The following is a 13,802-nucleotide window of genomic DNA, read 5'->3' on the forward strand; positions in this document are numbered from 1 at the left end:
TTCTTAACCCTTTTAAATTATGGCTTTTCTTTTAAAGTTAATTATAGACTTTCAGTCAAGCAGCTATAATATCATCCCTATTTATCCTAGGATCATGGTTCATACCTCATTCTCTTCAGAATAGAACAGCCTTTGAAACTGTAACATTCACATTTCCCTATGATGTCCCTGAAGCGGGCAATTTTGAGAGAAAATGGGATTTTTCTGATTTTTTTTTTTTTTAATTTTGATACCCTCTGGACTCTTTCGTGTTAACGCACATATCTCAAAATCAACCGGGAAATATTAAGGGAGTACTAAATATGTGTATAAAATTTCAAGCTGTCTTAAATAGTAAGGGCGGGGAAAATATTTAACAATGAGCTAAGAACATCCCCACAATGCCCCAGATAACCCGCATGTAATGTAAACATTGTTGGAAATTTTACAAAAAAAAAAAAAAAAAAAAAAAAAACTAAATAAAGTACGTGAGTATCTTACCTCAATTTCCGCAAACGTGGTTTCCGTTCGTCGTCGTGGATAAAAAGGAAAAACCTTCTCTTACAGGTAATGCTCCCCTTGATCTTCCTATCTTCTAGAAGATACGACGTGATTTTTACACTGTCAGTCAGTCCTGTGCACAGGCTGGAGTCCAATATTATACACGTCCCAACTTCCTGCAGTACTAACTTCCAGTAGCTATAAAAATCACACCGGAGCACGTAATTATATTCACTTCACTTACTATTTAAACTCACGATCTGTGTTAGACAAGCACACGATCTGTGTTGACCGCACTTTACGATAGTTGCATACGACTGCTTCCTACAGAGCAGCAACTTCCAGCGCACAGCACTCATACATAACACGAACTGTAACTGTAACTGTGTGTGTGTGCATCTCGCTACAACTGCCCTTACGTATTGTCACTAGAGGGCGTAAGGTAATACACGTCACTCACCCTGACGTCACTAAACGAAAACTTGATAAACAAAAGCACATAAAAAAAAGATCTGTATGTGCAACACTTTCCCTTGTTGACAAGTTTTCGTCAATATTATGATACATGGATAATATCAAAGGTACTTACATATATATACAATTAATGTACAACTAACTATGTTCTAATTTACAAGGCCTATCTTGTTACAAAGTAATGCTAACCTATTTCTCATGATAGGCTTTGTCAGCAAATCTGCCAGCTGTTCTTGTGTTGAGATCTGGTTCACCCCTAATTCTTCTTGTGTCACCTTTTCGCGAATAAAGAACTGCTTGGTCTGAATATGTTTGGTCCTCTTGTGAAATTCCGGGTTCTCTGCAAGTCTCACCGCTGCGCTGTTATCGACTTGAATGACGGGCATCTTTTCCAGCTGTGTAAGCTCTTGGAAAAGCCGTTTTAGCCAGATGACTTCCTTCGCCGCCTCTGTAGCTGCTACTAGTTCAGCTTCTGTGGTTGAGGTTGTTACCATACTTTGACGTTGACTCAACCAACTTATACTTCCTCCAGAATACAGCACAAGAACTCCCGTGGTTGACTTCCCTGTTTTCTCACAACCAGCAAAGTCAGCATCACTGAAGCATTCAAGAATACCTGTATTCTTGTTATGCTGATAAACAATTCCTAGCCCAACAGTACCTCTTATGTATCTAAATACACGTTTTAGTCTCATGACATCAGTGTCTGTAGGATGTTCAAGCGTTCTTGAAAGCACACTCACACTGTAAGCAATATCTGGTCTCGTACCTAGCATGAGATACATCAAACAACCCACTGCCTTGCGATAAGGATAGTCTTTGTTTACCTTTTCTTCTTCAGATGTTTTCATTTTAATAACAGGTGTTGTTACTGCTCTACACGCATCAAAATGGAACTTGTGAAGCAGTCTTTTGGTGTATGCTGTCTGATGTATTTTGATATCGCCATTGTCACGCCTCTCTATTTCCAATCCCAGGAAGTAGTGAGCCTCTTCTTGAACAGTTATCTTGAATTCGCTTTTCAGCGTCGCTAGGAATTCATTAACTTTTTCTTTATTACTAAATGCGACCAGGCCGTCATCCACATAAAGAATTAAGAGAATTTTATCCGTATCTCTTTCCCGAATAAAAAGGCATGGATCAGCATCACTTTTCTTAAAACCCTGATTAAACAAGAAATCACCAAATCGTCTGTTCCAACAACGGGGTGCTTGCTTCAATCCGTACAGACTTCTCTTAAGTTTGCACACCTTTTCTGAGCCATCCTGGTACCCTTCTGGCTGCTTTATATATATTTCTTCTTCTAGATTTCCATAGAGAAAAGCTGTGGATACGTCAAATTGAAGTAGATGTAGTCCCTCATTCGCTGCTACACTCAACATGGCTCTTATTGTACCAAGTTTTGCCACTGGACTGAAAGTCTGCTTGTAATCGATGTCTTTCTTCTGACTAAAACCTTTCGCCACTAGTCTCGCTTTGTATTTCTCAATGCTACCATCTGGGTTATTCTTCACCTTGTAGACCCATTTACATGGAATTGCCTTTTTTCCTTGCGGTAAATCACATAGTTCCCATGTCTCATTCTCGCGCAACGACTCCATTTCCTTGTCCATTGCCTTCTTCCATTCAAAACTTTCTTTGCTTTGTATGGCTTCGTCATAGGAACTGGGACTGTCTAAGTCATTAACTAACTCTTCTACTGCCATCACATAATCGTCGTATTTTGCAGGTTTCTTCAGAGTAGCTCGGTCTCGCAACACTATGCCCTGACCATTAAGTTTCTCTTCCGTACTCGGCTTGGGAAACACTAGCGGTTTATCATCTTTCATTTTTGCCGATTCTTGCTTGACTATAGGTTTTGAGATCTCTTCCGGTTCTCTACTCTGAACGTCCCTTGTTCGTAGTTGCACTTCTTCTCGAGACGTTTCTTCAAGTGTACTCTCTTTGAAAATGACGTCTCTGGAGATAATAACTCTTCTTTCTTCTTTAATCCAGACTCGATATGCTTCATCTCCATTGTAACCAATGAGATATCCTTGCTTGGCTTTCCTGTCCATCTTTCTTCTTTTTTGTACTGGAATGTGCACGTAACACTTGCAACCGATCTGTCTCATATGCTTAATCCTTGGTCTCTTCTTCTTCCAAAGTTCATATGGACTGACACCTTTTTGTGAAGATTTTCCGGTCCTGTTAAGAATGTAGATCGCTGTTGAGGCCATTTCTGCCCACATCTCTTGCGGAAATTGCACTTCTTGGTTAGAGTAAAGGAATGTTCTTGCCATTTCCACAATGGTTCTATTCTCACGCTCACTACCCCCATTTTGTTCCGGTGTATAAGGCGCTGTGAACCGTTGATTGATGCCATACTCCTTGAGTATCTTCCGTACTTCGGCATTATCGAACTCTCCTCCGTTGTCGCTAAGAAACTCTCTAATGGTATGTCCTTCTGCCTTGGCACTGGCTAACACCTGTTTCAAGGCATCTTTCACTTCTGATTTTTGATGTAGAAAAACACCAAACCTGTACTTTGAATAATCGTCTCTGAATATAGCTAAGTACTTGTATTTCTGAAACGATTCACTAAAGGGACCACAGACATCTGCTGATAATAACTGTCCCACTGAAGATGAAGGTTTTCTACTACTAAACGGTAGTCTGTGCGCTTTTCCGTAAACACAAGAGTCACAGAGAACATTTTCATCTTTCACAGAAATATTCAGCTCTTTCTTCATTAAATCTTTGATATGTTGCTTGTCCTGATGTCCCCATCTGCTATGGTACAATTGTAAAAGAGCTTTATCAGACATCACAACATTCACTTCTTCACGATTACTTGAGGGTACTGTTTCAAACTGCGCTTTGAACAATGCCCCTTGTACTTTTCTTTTGCCTTGAACGATAGCAACTCCGTCCACTTCTAACAAACACTCTGTGGTAGAGGACGTAAATTTACTATTCCTATTCCTATCCTGTGCGGCCAAAACTGAGAACAGATTTTTCGTAATATTCGGAACGTACCACACATCCGTAAGGATTAAGTCAACTTTCTTACCTTTCACTTTTGAAAGCACTTTGACGTCACCTTTCCCTAATGCAAACAGCTTCTCTTTACCTGCTGCTGAAATACTACTCGGGTTCTCAAACTTCTGATAATTGAGGAAGAAATCGGGTGTGTGTGTTACATGCTTCGTTGCACCATTGTCAATCCACCAAACGAAAGGTCCATTTTCATCTGTAGAACATTCTTCGTTCGCAGAATAGACAATTGTCAACTTGGTTTCACTAGATTTCTGATTCTTCTTCTCATTCTTAGGCGGTTTCCCATCTGCAATCCACTTTTTGCACGTTCGAACCCAATGCCCTCTTCGTCTGCAGTAATTACAGATATCGTCCTTCTTCACCTTCTTCTGTAATTGCTTCGGTTGATTCACTACTAATGCTTCTTGCTCTGAAGACGCACCCTTGTACTTGCCTACTGGTGACCGCTGTACAAAGTTCCTTTCGAACATACACAATTGTGTAGTCAATTCGTCAAACGTACGTTGTACTTCTTTGGTCAGCAACATCCAACTTGATTTGAAAGTTTCAAAAGTACTGGGTAGGATATGTAACACTTTACAGATCAACAAAAGATCCGGTAATTCAGTATGTCCTTTGTCCTTCAATCCACTGTTAAGTTCCATCCACAAACTGTTCAATTTAGCTATGTGTGTGGAAACATCTTCACTTTCACTCCAAGAAAAGGCGAAAAAGTCCATACAAATCTTGAACAATTGATCTGTGGAACTTGCCTCAAATAGCTTCTTTAAAGCTAACCACATTTCTTCAGCCGTATCTTTCTCCATTATCTTCTGGTAGACTTCATCCGTTACTGCACTAGTTATCATCGACTTGGCATAACTATTAGCTTTCCGGTAAACGTCAGCCTCTGCTCTATATTTCTTCTTTTGAGCTTCTGAAGCGGAATCTTCTAACGGTTCCGGTTTTCGCAACTTGCCATCGATAACTTCTAGTGTCCCTTCATGGTATTCTAATAAGTCCCTAATTTTTCTTTTCCATATGGGCCACTCTTTCTCACACGATAACGGCTTTATATTCTTTAACAAATCCATCTTCGTGTTTAAAGAAAGAAAGAAAAAAAAAAAAAAAAAAAAACTGACACAGACCAACTAACCTACTAGGTGTATTTGAATACAAGCGTCTCGACTTTTACTACTAGGAAACATAAAATGCAATAAATCTATTTGCACTTCACACCACACTAGTTGCACTTCACTTAGAATATGCATATGTCACTAGCACGCCTAAAAATAATGCGTAAGCCGTTCGTTGCACTATTCAAGCACTTAAAACCAGATACAGCAATTTCGGAAAAATTTCAGTAAGCACACTGGGCCTTATTAAGCACACTGGGCCCATAACCAGTATGTTGGAAATTTTACAAAAAAAAAAAAAAAAAAAACAAAACTAAATAAAGTACGTGAGTATCTTACCTCAATTTCCGCAAACGTGGTTTCCGTTCGTCGTCGTGGATAAAAAGGAAAAACCTTCTCTTACAGGTAATGCTCCCCTTGATCTTCCTATCTTCTAGAAGATACGACGTGATTTTTACACTGTCAGTCAGTCCTGTGCACAGGCTGGAGTCCAATATTATACACGTCCCAACTTCCTGCAGTACTAACTTCCAGTAGCTATAAAAATCACACCGGAGCACGTAATTATATTCACTTCACTTACTATTTAAACTCACGATCTGTGTTAGACAAGCACACGATCTGTGTTGACCGCACTTTACGATAGTTGCATACGACTGCTTCCTACAGAGCAGCAACTTCCAGCGCACAGCACTCATACATAACACGAACTGTAACTGTAACTGTGTGTGTGTGCATCTCGCTACAACTGCCCTTACGTATTGTCACTAGAGGGCGTAAGGTAATACACGTCACTCACCCTGACGTCACTAAACGAAAACTTGATAAACAAAAGCACATAAAAAAAAATCTGTATGTGCAACAAACATTTCCTCAGATATCCCTATTTATCCTAGGGTCGTGGTTTCTACATTATTCTCTTCATATAAAAGAAGATTTCCAATCGTACCATTCAAATCTCCATCGTGTATCTGGGGCGAAAAAATCACGGAAAAAGGGATTTTCTGTTAAAAATATCCTTTTTTACTTGTTTACCCCTCTGGACCAATCGTTTTAAGGTAAAGATCTGAAACAGTGAAAAATACTAAGGAGTGCATTGAATAAATGTGCAAAATTTTAATCTTCTAGGTGCAAAAGTAAGCCCGCGAAAAATATTATCCCCCAAATACCCCAGATTACCGTATAAAACAGGATCTCAGGTAACAGTTTCCTGAAACATCCCTATTTATCCTAGGATCATGGTTCGTACATCAACATTACAATTCATATGTCTCCGTCTGAATTTCGAAAAAAGCTATTTTGTTAAAAATACCCTTTTTTTTTTACATTTTCCCCTCTGCATCCCCTGTTTTCACGCAGATCTGAAAACATCTGAAAAATACTAAGGGGTGCACTGAAGGACTGCAAAACTTCAGTCTTTTGAATACAAAATGTAAGCCTGCAAAAAAAGAAAAAAAAAAGGCATCTGTGTCTCGACGCAGAAAGGCGTGAAAACATATGTAACATGTTCTACAATGCCTCCAGTCTTGGAAAAAAAAACGAAATAAAAAGGTTTATTTGATATTTTTTTAATCGAATAATGAAGATTCGATTTTTAATAGAATAAAAATAGGTAATATAATTTAAAAGGTTAAGCATTAAGGAAAAAGTATAGCAAAGTTTATCAAAATGACACCTTTTTCACAAAAGTTACTGATATTTGGTAGGGGCGTATTTTTTTAAAAAAATGGAACTACTTTGAGGCACGAAATACATAAATTTCGTCTAGTTATATTTTTTTTAAAAAAGTCGGAGGGGGGATAGGACCCCTCTAAATACGCCCTATTATATGGGAACAATCAAGCAGACGCGCGCACAAAAGAATTTTCGTCTGAAATGTCGATGGTGGAATAGTTAACGATTTAAAGACCCAAACCCATTGTTACGAAGAGAAGAAAGCAGGACTGCTCCGTTACCCGTTCAAAACGGGATTTTCCCTAATCATCCTCTGCATGACACTTGTTTTCATACTATGCTGTACATTTGAGTCTCATTGTATTATGATTATTAACTTCCGTAACCGAAATAACAGAACAGAAACGGGATTTTACTTATTTTCACTTTAAATTATTTTGTTTCGGAATTTGATTTAAATCAACGATTTTTATTTAAAAAATCAACTGATTTAAATCTTGATTTAAATCGTGATTTAAATCAGCCTGATTTAAATCAATCCACCCTGGCAAAAATATTAAACAAACTTTCAGGGGAACGCAAATTATCAACATATTCGATCAAATAAATATCGCCATTTTCCCTGCAAGTCTGTTTACATCTCACACGACCGACATTAAACTTACGTCTACCAAATAAGTATTCATAAATTTTAACAGGAAGATTCGATCCACCAATCAACACATTAAATTCTTTCACCAGAGTTTCTTAACAAAGTTCACGACAAAACGATAACCAATCAAACAGAGTAGTACCACTTAAAGTCCGCAAAGACAAACATTCATGAATCAAAAATTTATAATTGGTCACACCGCAAACAAAAAAATTCAAAAAAATACTTGACCAATACTTAAATTCACATTACCAAGAAAGAACCTTTACGAATAGAAGTAAACACCATAAACACTTGGATTATAGCAAACTACATACATGATCAAACGAGTACTTTCACATGTATAAAGTAAAATCCGTAAAAATTTTTCACATGTGATGAAAAACGATAAATATTTACACCTGAATTAATTACGTACTTTTCAAAAACGGTGAATTAATATCACTAGCATTAAATTCCATAAAAGGTTCACTATGAGCAACTCGTAATGCATGTACACTCGCTATATAACTTGCTTGCTTCAACTCTCCACAACGCAGTCGAACAGTATCTCAAACAACAGATACGCGAGCGAGCTGACAGCTGGCATAAAAACAGCAATGACATCTAGTAAAAATATAAAAACCACATTCATGTCAATTAGGAGGAGCCAGGAACTAGTGACAACCTGTGAATAATCGTAACAGTGACAGTGTGTGAATCACCGCCTTGCCGAAAGTAGACTTATCCATTCAGTTCAGATGCAACTCCCCTAATTTTTCCTCTACATTTCTGCATTTCCCTTCATTATAGCGGTATATACGTCCTAGGTTAGTTAATAAGATAGTCAGTTTCAAGCACTTTCATATTATGCTCTATTGCTCGTTACCTAATATCGCATAAATCCAAGAACTCTAGTCCAGAATTTAACTTCGCTTTTGTCCCTAATTAATCACCCTACACAATGACCGTTATTGTCCTTTTTGTAACTCTCATGCTGACATTTCGCTTAATTCTGTACATTTCTCCGTAAATTTTGGATTTCGGGACCGCCATCTGCGGTAGTTAACAATTTTACTAGTTTCCTGATAACTCATCCGTACATGCTGAGTTAATGATTACCGTATTTTTGTATTTCCTAAATGATAATATGGACTAAGTGACACACACTAGGTTCAAGAATGTGGCACCTAACCAAAACTAAAACTGCCTCAATCTAACCTACCCTACCCTTAAGCTTTAACATGCTGGACCAAATCTGCAGCGCTAAAGACGATATTTTTATTCTATCTGCATTTGTCAAACTGTCAAAACATTTAAAAATGCGACATATTTACATTTTTGGAAGACAAGCTATAAATATTTTAAGTTTCGTTAATCATTCACTTGAGGGGAAATTCTTTTAACATTAACCTTGAAAAACATGTCTTATACATACGTCACGTATGTTTTGTTAGTATACCTCGGCGAACAGCAAATCTGGGGAAATGAGGAACGAAGGAAGCGGATTGAAACATCGTTATTGGGTACCATCCCGGCATTTGCCTGTTGTGAATGAGGAAAAGCCTCACGATAGCTGGCCTGGAAAAGCTTTGACACATTTTCGACCGAATGACCCAATCAGCAACCGAAGCCGGGATCGCTCCGATCAGAGGCAAGAGCGTTATCCACTAAGGTACGCGGGGCTACTACCGTTGAAAAAGATCTCATTAAAAGTGTCATTAGTAACTAAGAAAGGCCTTTGTGCCGCAGAGCAGGTCCAACACATTACGGCTTAAATCAGTCTCGGTTAGTTTTTTTTTTTTTTTTTTTTTTTTTTTTTTTTGAGGGGGGCTTAAGTACCACAGTTTGTCGTCTGTTTCTAACAAAATTTTGAAAATTCACCGAGAAGAAATGAATAATTTGCTTGTGTGCTCGATAATGTATTAGGAGAGTGACAGTTGTGTTTATTACTCTTATATAAACGGTTCTACACATCGAATTATTTGGCAAGCGGAGGGAACTACTTGGCGCAAGGTTATTTCATGGTAGGATTATGGAGATATAATGAGCATTTGTTTTCTAAAAATGGCTAGTGATAATCAGTCAAATCTATTGCTTAATAAATCTAAAAATAGATTGTAAAAAAATAGGTAAGAAAGTAATTGTAAAGAAACGTGGAGAAAATTATACTTGTCAATGTAACAGTAACATAACCACCATGGCAGCAAGGTTCTAGAACACAGGTCCTCCTTCCCATTTAGCTGTAATAAAGACAGAAAACGTGTCCTATGGGGATCTAACCCGCCTTCACTCGCTGACGCTCGTTCTGCAATACTATTTCAATTAAATATTAAATATTGGTACACAAAGGAACCAATTATACGTTTCTTGCTAAAAACTAGACGGATGACCAACTTTGGAATAAATGCTGAACCTACTCTGCGCCACTTAGTCCTTAAGAAATTCAAACTATTTAATGCGGCATATAACATGCGTCTAATTACGTAACAAAACTTGACGTGCTTACTTAAGGGTTAACCTAACTTGCCCTTCCGGATACAGAGGTTATCACTCAGTTTGTAATCCTAAAATAACAATTGCCGCCATATAGGATTCACGTACTGGTGCAGTCTTACTATACGAATCCAGTTTGGAAAATGTACAGAAAAATTTGGGAAGTCTTTAATTTGCCCATTTTAGGTCAAGAACAAGGCTTAAGTTTAGAGTCACCCCTCCAGTTTCATACCTACAGACAAGCAGTAAAAACATTAAAAGTGCAGTTTTAGTAAACGGATCCATAGTATAAGTAATAGTAGTAGTAGAAGTACGAACGGATTAGAAGCCCCCGCAGGGGTTCGTTGGGTTTTGTTTTCGACATAAAATGGGCACGCTGCTGACCCACGTCTTACAAATAGTACCAACTTCCACGTATCTTTTCTCATGTTAAACATAACTTGCTCAATGTTCCGTTAAGCGGGTCCAGTAATTTCTTCCACACGAAATTTACAATTTCTCCACTTTTTTCAATTGATTTTCGTTTGATTACACAATATAACGTTATATTAGGTTAGGTTAGTTTTGGACCCCCTTAACGGAACATGGACCCATAACTTTACTGCCAAATTTACACACCTAAACATCACGTAAGAACTCCAAATCATAATTTCTTGCCTCATTTCTCCTGTAAATTTTCCTAATTTTTATAAAAAAAACGGAGGGGCAACTCTATAAACTTAACCCAAGAATAAACCCAATCAACCTCTGCAAGGCTTGTAACCCATTTCTACTACTACTATACTATGGATCCGTATAGAAAAACTGACGCACGTGTGTATCTTTTATACCCCGCCTTCCTTTATTTATATTGAATATTACAAATTGTCTGATTTCAACCTTGATTTACACAAGCCAACTCTGGTTAGACGTATTTCCTCTTAAAACACGAAATTCAACCTTATGTTTTGAAAAGAAATATCTTTAAACAGAATGCACATTTTTTTTTTTCATAATTGCACCTCGTTTCTTACCCTCTCTCAAGGAGTTCATTTATTATCATATGTACAATCTTTTTACTCAGTAGTCTAATCACACATATTATATTTAATCACATCACCGAAAACCTTGAAGAAACCGCTCTCAATCAAAATACGCGGGTAAGTACTTTCAACTGTTTTCAGGGTTGGAAATTCATCTTTCTACAAGAATGGATTGGTGGGCTACATGGAAATGGAAATTTTAAAATTTTTCTTTTCATACGGAGAACTGTTTAGAACTTTGATAAGGTCTCTTCTTCGTATCTGCATCTAGATATTCCATCCTTGGTCTTCCTTTTTCTGGTTTTTCTTCTGCATTTCCCTAACATCGCAAAAAAGTACATTTATAATACTGAATGTCTGGGCCTTATTCCGTGTAAAACATCACAAAAATATTGGAACATAACACAATGCGAACATTTTTTAAAAATTTTAAAACTGCTATACGTGCTCTTACTTTATTGAAGCATACTTATATACATGATATATTAACTTCTCTTGGCATAAAATGCACTGAGATAGTGTTTCTAGAGGTAGGACTTGATTTAATTGGCTTAGATTAAATTTAAGAGAAATGTATAAAACAAATCAACTTGTGATAGGTTGACACTACAAAGGTCGTAGTTTGAGAAAATTTCCCTAATCCAGGGAAATATCATAGGTAAATTTAGCAAAAAGGGAAAAGGAATTTTCGATAAAACGTGAAAAATCCAGGAAAATTCTTGTCTAACTGATTGACCAATGAAATGCTTAAATTTTTCTGTACTTCAGAAGTAAACCAATAGAATAACAATAGTTTGTGTATGCGTCGGTTTAGAGTAGTATAATTTGCACCAATTGTTGTGTGTGTGCAGTAAGTACGCCAGAAATTTTTACTTGGGTGTGTTTTAAAATAAAAGGGGGTGTGCTCTCAGAATAGTGGTATAATTTTTAAACAAACTCAAAGAAAACAGTATATTTTTACGCAACAATTGCAATACTACTACTACTACTACTACTACTACTACTACTACTAATAATAATAATAATAATAATAATAATAATAATAATAATAATAATAATAATAATAATAATAATAATAATAATAATAATATCAGCTCTTTGCAGCGGTAGGTTCAATAAAGTAAGTTCACACATTTGAGCATTTATCATTATTATTAAACTAAGTAATACAATGAAATCTCTCAAAACGGACATCGGTGAAACCGATTGTTTGTCCGTAAATGAGAGGTATCCCTAAAAGGAAGATTTCTCTCTCATAACACCACACCACCACACATATTTATGGCATGGAAGAATAAGAAAGTTTTTCCTCTTATGAAGATGTCTAATATTGAAAGATGCCTGTTAAGAGAAGTTTCACTGTATTAGGAATTAACCTCCACTGTTTTACCCAGTAATTACATGTGAATTGATTACATACGAATTATTGTAATTATTTTGCAAATTTCTGCTATTATTTCAATTTATTCACCCCAGCAAGTTTCCAAAATATTAATTAGGAAAAAATTCCCTCGTCCCATGCTGAAATGACATTCGTTTAGTAATTAATACTGTACATAGTTCCAATTTCATTATTTTAATATTCTAACCCTGTTGTTAACCCTTCCTGGCTACGTTATTGCTCTGAATATCTTTCATAAGAAAATTATACATTGATTTAGTTGTTTTCCAGAAATCCAGTTTTTCAATTTACAAATATGTTGTATCTTTCTGTTTTGTCTTCTTTGATATACCCTAATTTTAGTAATTCCAGGACTCATAATGGTCTGATCTCTTGTAAATAGTTGAAAAGTGACCAAAAAATGACAAAAAGCAAAGGAAAAATTAACCAAAATCTCATCACTTCATCAACCTTTTTCCTTTTTCGATTTCTCCATCGCCTCTCTCTTTGTTTGTTCTTTTGTCTCTTCTTTTCTTCTTCTTTTTGAGCTTCCTCCTTTCTTAGTTTTCAAAGTATTCTTTGTAGTTACTGTAAGCAGACTTAGCAGATGTAAAACGCTTCTGAGTAAGTGGAACCAGTTCTGGCCTATTTCCGAATTTCTTCATCCCAGACATTATATTTAATTTCGCATTAAGAGTTCTCAAAAACGTGAAGTATTCAAATTCATCACCTACTCTTAAGAAGAACATACAAGAAGCATAACACAAGACGAACATGAGGAACCACACAAACACACACGCACACAACGTTGAACGGAGCGTTAACTATTACGAGAGAAAACTAAAATATTATTATGATAGAAGAAAGAATAGACACAGAAGAGTTCTCAACCCCCACTTTGAGAACTTAAGCATCCACCAACCGACCACTGTGCTTTAGAAAGAATAAAAGTTGAAGTGAGAATAAAACTGGCTGTTTCACATATGGCAGCAAGTACTGAAGCTTTCAGAAGAGTAATGAATAACAAGTTTCTCCCTTTTTCCGTTTGTTTTTATATTTTTCTTAGAAAACTGCCAATGCAAAACATAAATCACACGAAAAAGTCACTTTACCTCTTAAAAAAGTAACTTTTAGTGACAAATTTGAAAAAAGCAACTTTTAGTGACCAACTTGAAAAAAGTAAATTTTAGTTTAAAAAGTGACTCGCTATGAGCCCTGTTCCGCTCAATGAATTTACCTGAATAAAAATATACTTTACAAAAATTAAGCTAGCGCCAAATGCGTTCCTGCATAACACTAGACTCAGTCTAAAAAATATATAATTCTTACTTCGATCGATCTCTTCATTTATAAAACGTTTTGACTACACCCTTCTAACGTCCGTCCGTTGATGCACGACTTGCAGAGCAGCCTCGAAACCAGCCACAGAGCTTTAGGGTCCATGAATATGTTAGGAGGGGCCAAGTCATTAAAAATTCCCTTACAAATAT

The 13,802-nt window shown here is 36.7% G+C and overlaps 1 protein-coding gene across 2 annotated transcripts in view; it reads right to left on the reverse strand.

Annotated features, from left to right (window-relative positions):
* The window catches only part of LOC145692906 (centromere protein I-like), a 77,157-nt gene extending 66,077 nt beyond the window's left edge, over positions 1–11,080 (reverse strand). For both annotated transcript variants that reach the window (XM_081768461.1, XM_081768460.1), the window contains exon 1: positions 10,923–11,080. The gene's annotated coding sequence lies outside the window, so the exon portion shown is untranslated. The remainder of the gene's footprint in view (positions 1–10,922) is intronic.
* Between the last annotated feature and the right edge of the window lie 2,722 nt (positions 11,081–13,802).

The sequence above is a fragment of the Thermobia domestica genome, chromosome 8, assembly GCF_964235325.1.
Source record: "Thermobia domestica chromosome 8, izTheDome1.hap1.1, whole genome shotgun sequence".
NCBI lineage: Eukaryota > Metazoa > Arthropoda > Insecta > Zygentoma > Lepismatidae > Thermobia > Thermobia domestica.